This window comes from Carlito syrichta, unplaced genomic scaffold (genome assembly GCF_000164805.1).
Source record: "Carlito syrichta isolate Samal-C Ts95f unplaced genomic scaffold, Tarsius_syrichta-2.0.1 Scaffold302934, whole genome shotgun sequence".
In the NCBI taxonomy this organism is placed as follows: domain Eukaryota; kingdom Metazoa; phylum Chordata; class Mammalia; order Primates; family Tarsiidae; genus Carlito; species Carlito syrichta.
This window is the reverse complement of record NW_007247030.1, coordinates 25,314-32,845: the sequence shown is the minus strand read 5'-3', so window position 1 is coordinate 32,845 and position 7,532 is coordinate 25,314. Positions and strand designations below refer to the sequence as shown.

Sequence of the window (7,532 nt, the reverse complement as noted above, 5' to 3'; positions counted from 1 at the left end):
GTCAAAGACGAGAGAATTGCCTGAGTCCAGGGGTTCTGGACCAGCCTGGGCAACTTGGTGAGCCCTCATCTCCACAATAAATCAAAAAATTAGCTGTCATGGTGGCATTATGGTGGCGGTGTGGTTCCAGCTACTTGGAAAGCTGAGGCAGAAGGATCGCCTGAGCCCAGCAGGTTAAAGCTGCAGTAACCATGAGTGTGCCAATGTACTCCAGCCTGGGTAACAGAGTGAGACACCTACAAAAAGAAAGACGGAAGGAAGGAAGGAAGGAAGGAAGGAAGGAAGGAAGGAAGGAAGGAAGGAAGGAAGGAAGGAAGGAAGGAAGGAAGGGCAATACTTTATGATCTCACTCATATGTGGAATCTAATAAAGTTGAACCCATAGCCGGGCTCGGTGGCTCAGCCTGTAATCCCGCGCCTTTGGGAGGCTGAGGTGTGTGAATTGCCTGAGCCCGCAGGTTCGAGACTCACCCGGGCAGCGAGACCTCATCTCTACAATAAATAAAAAAATCAGCCGGGCGTGGTGGCGCATGCGTGTAATTCCGGCTACTCGGAAGGCTGAGGCGGAAGGATCGCCGGAGCCCAGCATGTCGAGGCTGCGGTGGCCGGGAGCGGCCACTGCATTCCAGTCTGGGTGACAGAGTGAGACTCCAACTCAAAAAAAAAAAAAAAGTTGAACCCATAGAAGCAGAGAGTAGAAGGGGGGCTACCAAAGGCTTGAGATGAGAGAAATGTTGGTCAAGGGTACAATGTTTTAGCTAAACGGGAGAAATAAATTCAAGAGATCTATTGCATAACATGGCGACTATAGCTAATAACAGTATATGATATACTTGAAAATTGCTGAGAGTAGATTTTTTTGTTTTGAGTTGGAGTCTCACTCTGTTGCCCAGACTGGAGTGCAGTGGCCGCTCCCGGCCACCGCAGCCTCGACATGCTGGGCTCCGGCGATCCTTCCGCCTCAGCCTTCCGAGTAGCCGGAATTACACGCATGCGCCACCACGCCCGGCTGATTTTTTTATTTTTATTGTAGAGATGAGGTCTCGCTGCCCGGGCGGGTCTCGAACCCGCGGGCTCAGGCAATCCACTCACCTCAGCCTCTCAAAGGCACGGGATTACAGGCTGAGCCACCGAGCCTGGCTGAGAGTAGATTTTAAGTGATCTCACCCCAAATATGATAAGTATTTGAGGCAATACATATGTTAATTAGCTCGATTTAGCCATTCCACACAAGATATACATAATTAACATCATGCTGTGCACCATAAACACATAATTATGTGTCCGTTTAAATAAATAGATAAGAAATAGCAGTTTGATTAATCAAAAACGGGGCAGGGGAGTAGATGCAGTCAACCGGCAGCCAAGCTTTGTTTCCAGTTTACTAAACAGTAGAAAAGAATGTGGTTTCCATCCATTCAACAACAGGATGATAAGCTAAGAAAATGTGACAAAATGCAGTTACTTATATCTACTGTTTTCAATCATTTCAAGTGTGTTTGGTACGCTATGTGATTCTTTAAGTATTTGCATTACTCCCAACATTTTTATCCTTATATTGGAAACTTCACAGTTTCTAAAGCATTGATTTCTGGTTTAAGTATACATTTTGCAAATATAGTTTGTCCATATTCACTGGGTATTCACTGGAAAAGAAAAAATGATCCTACATAATCACTTAGGACAGTAACAAAAGAATATGGAAAGATGTTCTTGGGAAAAATTGTCAAAGACTTGGAAATGGCAAAAGATTGCTGAGCATCCTTTCAGTGAAGTGCTGGGTGTTGTCCAGGCAACAGTTCCAGGACTGTCTAATTCCATATGGGTATGGACTTTTGGTTGACTGTATTCCCATATCTTAGGCTATTCTATAACTCTGTAAGGGGAGAAGTTAAATTGTAGAAAATAGTTAGAAATGCAAATAGTTATTATCCATTGAATGCAAATATATTTTGTCTGGAAATATAGTGACTTTTTGCTCTATAATACATTTTTCTGTAGAAAGAATGACCTCAAATATTACATTTTATTGCCATGTAAGGCAGCAATGTTCAATAAAATATAGGTACAATGCAAGCCACATATGTAATTTTACATTTTCTAGTAGCACATTGAAAAGAATAAAAAGGCTGGGTTCGGTAGCTCAGCCTGTAATCCCGTGCCTTTGGGAGGCTGAGGTGAGTGGATTGCCTGAGCCCGTGGGTTCGAGTCCCACCTGGGCAGAGAGATCTCATCTCTACAATAAATCAAAAAATCAGCCGGGCGTGGTAGCACGCGCCTGTAATTCTGGCTACTCAGAAGGCTGAGGCGGAAGGATCGCCAGAGCCCAACAGGTCAAGGCTGCGGTGGCCAGGAGCGGCCACTGCACCCCAGTCTGGGCAACAGAGTGAGACTCCAACTCAGGAAAAAAAAAAAAGAAAAGAATAAAAAGAAGTGAAATTTGTTTTAATGTATTTTATTTAATTCAATATTCCCAAAATATTATCATTTCAACAAGTAATCAACATTAAAATATTGAGATAGTTTATATTCTTGTTTACATATTAAGTCTTCAAAATCCAGAATGTGTTCTACATTTACAGCACGTCTCAATTCATACTAGTCGCAATCCATGTGCTCAATCCATGTGGTTGGTGGCTACCATAGAGAACAGTGCAGCTATAGTTTTTCTTTGTCTGCATAGGTTTGGGTAATTCAACTATTACATCTTTCCATGCAACTACTTGTTGAAACACTTTTGGTGTTGACCCTAGATATTTCTTCAGCACCTACTATGTTCCTGGCACTTCACTACTTACCACGACAGGTATAAAAACCATAATAATGTTCCCTGTCCTCAAAGGCTAAAATGAGTTAAGACATATAATTAAAAAATTATAAAGCAAGGCATCATGTAAATGAATTCTGGAATTGAGTGGATAATAGAAAGCAAAAACTCAATCCAGATAGGCATATTCAAAAGGAAAAGATTTAAGAGTGGGGACAGGAGCCAAGGATGTTTAAGCCTTAAGAAACAGGGTGAACTCCTATTCAACATAGTGCTAGAAGCCCTAGCCAGAGTAATCAGGCAAGAGAAAAAAATAAAGGGTATCCAAATGAGAAAAGAAGAAATCAAACTATCTCTGTATACCAATGATATGATCTTATACCTAGAAAATTCAAAAGACTCCTGGACTTGATAAATGAATTCATGAAAGTCTCGGGATACAAAATCACACACAAATCAGTAGCACTGCTATATACCAGTAGTGACCAAGCTGATAATCAAGTCAATAATTTTATTTACAATAGCTACCTGAAAGCTAAAATACCTAGGAATATATTTAACCAGGAGGTAAAAGATCTCTACAAGGAGAACTACAAAACACTGATGAAAGAAATTGTAGAGGACACAAACAAATGGAAAAACACCCCATGCTCACAGACTGGAAGAATCAACATTATTAAAAATGACCATATTACCCAAAGTTATCTACATATAGCCGGGCTCGGTGGCTCAGCCTGTAATCCCGCGCCTTTGGGAGGCTGAGGTGAGTGGATTGCCTGAGTCTGAGGGTTCGAGACCCGCCTGGGCAGCGAGACCTCATCTCTACAATAAATCAAAAAAAAATTAGCCAGGTGTGGTAGCACGCGCTTGTAGTTCCAGCTACTTGGAAGGCTGAGGCAGAAGGATCGCCAGAGCCCAGCAGGCAGGCTGCGGTGGCCGGGAGCGGCCACAGCACTCCAGTCTGTGTGACAGAGTGAGACTCCAACTCAAAAAAAAAAAAAAAGTTATCTACATATTAAACACAATCCCTATCAAACTACCATGATTAGAAAAAAAAAACCCAAAAAAGAGCCAGAATAAGCAAAACAATCACAAGCAAAAAAAACAAAGCTAGAGGTATTACATTATCTGACTTCAAATTATACTACAAGGTTATAGTAATCAAAACAGCATGATACTGGTACAAGTGCAGACACATGAACTGATGGAACAGAATAGAGAATCCAGAGATAAGCCCAAAAGCCTACAACCAACTGATCTTCAACAAAGCAGACAAAAACACACACTGGAAAAAGGACACAACAAATCATCCTGGGAAAATTGGATAGCTACACACAGAAAAATGGTACTTAATTCCTCTGTCTCACTGTATACAAAAATTACCTCAAGATGGAAGAAAGACAAATGTCAGACCTGAAATCATAAAAATTTTAGAAAAAAACTAGGAAAAACTCTTCTGGACATTGGCCTTAGCAAAGAATTTATTACTAAAAGGCCAAAAGCAAATGCAACAAAAACAAAAATAAACAAGTGGGACTTAAATTGAACTAAAAAGCTTCTGCACAGAAAAAGAAATAATCAACAAATAGGCAACCTACAGAATGAGAGAAAATATTCGCAAACTATATATCCAACAAAGGCCTGATATCCAGATTTTACAAAGAACTCAAATCAAAAATAAAAAAGTAAATAACTATCAAAAATTGAGCAAATGACATGAATAGAGACATATGCAAATAGCCAATAAACATATGAAAAAGTGTTCAACATCACTCATCATCAGGGAAATGAATTTTTTTTTTTTTTTTGAGTTGGAGTCTCACTCTGTTGCCCAGACTGGAGTGCGGTAGCCGCTCCCGGCCACCGCAGCCTCGACCTGCTGGGCTCCGGCGATCCTTCTGCCTCAGCCTTCCAAGTAACTGGAACTACAGGCGTGCACTACCACGCCCGGCTCATTTTTTGATTTATTGTAGAGATGAGGGCTCGCCAAGTTGCCCAGGTTGGTCTTGAACCTCTGGAATCAGGTAACCCTCTCACCTCCACCTCCCAAAGGGCTGTGTTTACAGGCGTGAGCCACTGTGCCCGGCCAGGGAAATGAAAATTAAAATCACAATGAGACACCATCTTATACCAGTCAGAATGGCCATTATTTAAAAAATTAAAAATAGATAGATGTTGGCATGAATGTGGTAAAACGGGAGTGTAAATTAGCTACACACACTGTTGGTGGGAATGTAAATTAGTACAACCTGTATGGAAATCGCTATGGAGATTTCTCTAAGAACTAAAAGCAGATCTATCATTTGATCCAGCAATCCCACTATTTGGTATCTACCCAAAGGAAAAGAGATCACTGTACAAATTACATCTGTACTTGTACGCTTATCACAGCACAATTCACAATTGCAAAGATGTGGAATCAACCAAAATGTCCATCAACCGATCAGTAGATAAAGAAAATGTGGCACATATACACTATCGAATACTATTCAGTCATCAAAAAGAATGAAATGATGCCTTTTGCAGCTACTTGGGTGAAATTGGAGAGCATCATCCTAAGTGGAATAATACAGGAATGGAAAGCCAAATACCACACATTCTTACTTATAAGTGAGAGTTAAACTAAGGCTCTTCAGAAACATCTAGAATGGTATAATGGACATTGGATACTCAGAGGAGGAGGATGGGAGAAGGTAGGGATGAAAAATCACCTATCAGGTGCTCATTAGCACAGGTGAGGGTGGTGGGTACACTTAAACCCCAGACCTCTTCGCCACTATACAATGCATCCATGTGACCAAAAACCATTTGTACCCCCTAAAGCTATTGAAATTTTTTGGGGGGAGGCTTGGTTCACTTTATTTTTCTGTATGAAAACCTTATGTTGTTGCCACTGCTGGAGCCTGGTTCCTCTGCATGGAGACTCTGGTGTGGGTCTTCACGAGATGGTCGGTGAATTCCTGATAAGGAGACCTGGTGAATACCATCTCTTTCCAGAGGTCAGGGGTCAAGTAACTATAAGTCTTAGAGATGGCATCAAAGGTGGCCTTGGCAAAGTTATCCAGGGTGGCAGTGCAGCCCCTGGCTGAGGTGTAGCAGTCATCAATGCCAGCCATCATGAGCAGTTTCTTAGGCATGGGGCCAAGACGATGCCAGTGCCACTGGGGGCCAGGGAAAAGGCGCACCAGGACAGAGCCACAGCGGCCAGTCACCTTGCAAGGGACAGTGTGGGGCTTGCCAATCTTGTTCCCCCAGTAGCCTCTCCGCACAGGGACGATGGACAGCTTGGCCAGGATGATGGCCCCCCGAATGGCAGTGGCTACTTCTTTGGAGCACTTAATGCCTAGACCGACGTGGCCATTGTAGTCCCCGGCGGCAACAAACGCCTTGAACCTCGTCGGCTGGCCAGCGCGGGTCTGCTTTTGCACGGGCATGATCTTCAAAACTTCTTCCTTCAGAGAGGCGCCAAGGAAAAGTCAATCTCAGACTCCTTGATAGGCAGGGAGAAGAGAGAGATCTCCTCTAGTGACTTGATCTTCATGTCCTTGACCAAGCAGCCCAACTTGGTGATGGGCGTCCACTCCTTATCCTTGGCCTTGCCTCCGCAAGCTCCACGGCCTAGACCCCGACCCCGACCCCGGCCGCGACCTCGGCCTCGGAGGCCACTGCCAAAACCTCTGCGAAAGCCACTGCGGCTTCCCATTCCGGGGCTCCCGGGGCCTCCGGGTCCTCCCACTGCACCGGCGTCATCTGCCATTTGGTGTCCTTTTGGAGAAAAAGCTGAAATTTTTAAATAGAAAAAAGAAACAAGGTGAGGAAGGAAAGGAATGAGTTCACAATTAGGGAAAACAAAAAGTTACTAGCCTAATTTTATTTATTTATTTATTTAGCCTAATTTTATCAATGACTCCATTTCTTTGGTTCAGATCATAATTTTCATAATATATGCTATTCTTAGGTAGATAAAATAACTCAAGAACGAATATAGAGCTTGCATATTATATGATCTCAACTCTGTTCTAAAAATGCAATTTATTATTTATTTATCTATTTAAAGCAAGAGTCTTACTCTGTCACCTAGGCTGGAGTGCAGTGGTACACTCATGGCCATCACAGCCTTGATCTGCTGGGCTTAGGCGATCCTTCTGCCTCAGTCTTCCCAGTAGCTAGAACTACAGGTGCGTGCCACCACACCAGGCTAATTTTTTGATTTATTATAGAGATGAGGTTTCACCAAGTTGCCCAGGTTTGTCTTGAACTCCTGGGCTCAGGCAATCCTCTCGCCTCCGCCTCCTAAAGTGTGGGATTACAGGCGTAAGCCACTGCACCTAGTTCTAAAAATGCATTTTAAGACAGCAGAGAGCGGGGCTCAGAGGCTCAGCCTGTAATACCGCACCTTTGGGAGGCTGAGGTGAGTGAATTGCCTGAGCCCGCAGGTTCAAGACCCACCTGGGCAGGCGAGACCTCATCTCTACAATAAATCAAAAAATGAGCCGGGCGTGGTAGCGCGCGCCTATAGTTCCAGCTACTTGGAAGGCTGAGGCGGAAGGATTGCCGAAGCCCACCAGGTCGAGGCTGCGGTGGCCGGGAACGGCCACTGCATTCCAGTCTGGGTGACAGAGTGAGACTCCAACTCAAAAAAAAAAAAAAGACAGCAGAAAAATACCCCAAGATATCCCAGATAACTAAGTTGATTATGGTGGGGAAAAAGACAACTCTACTTCCTTGAAGTTTGCTATACCTTTCATCTTTTTTTTTTTTTTTTG

General features: G+C 43.3%; 1 pseudogene; it reads right to left on the bottom strand.

Moving 5' to 3' along the window:
- Positions 1-5,645: 5,645 nt before the first annotated feature.
- Positions 5,646-6,523, bottom strand: LOC103259635 (annotated as a pseudogene).
- Positions 6,524-7,532: the final 1,009 nt, after the last annotated feature.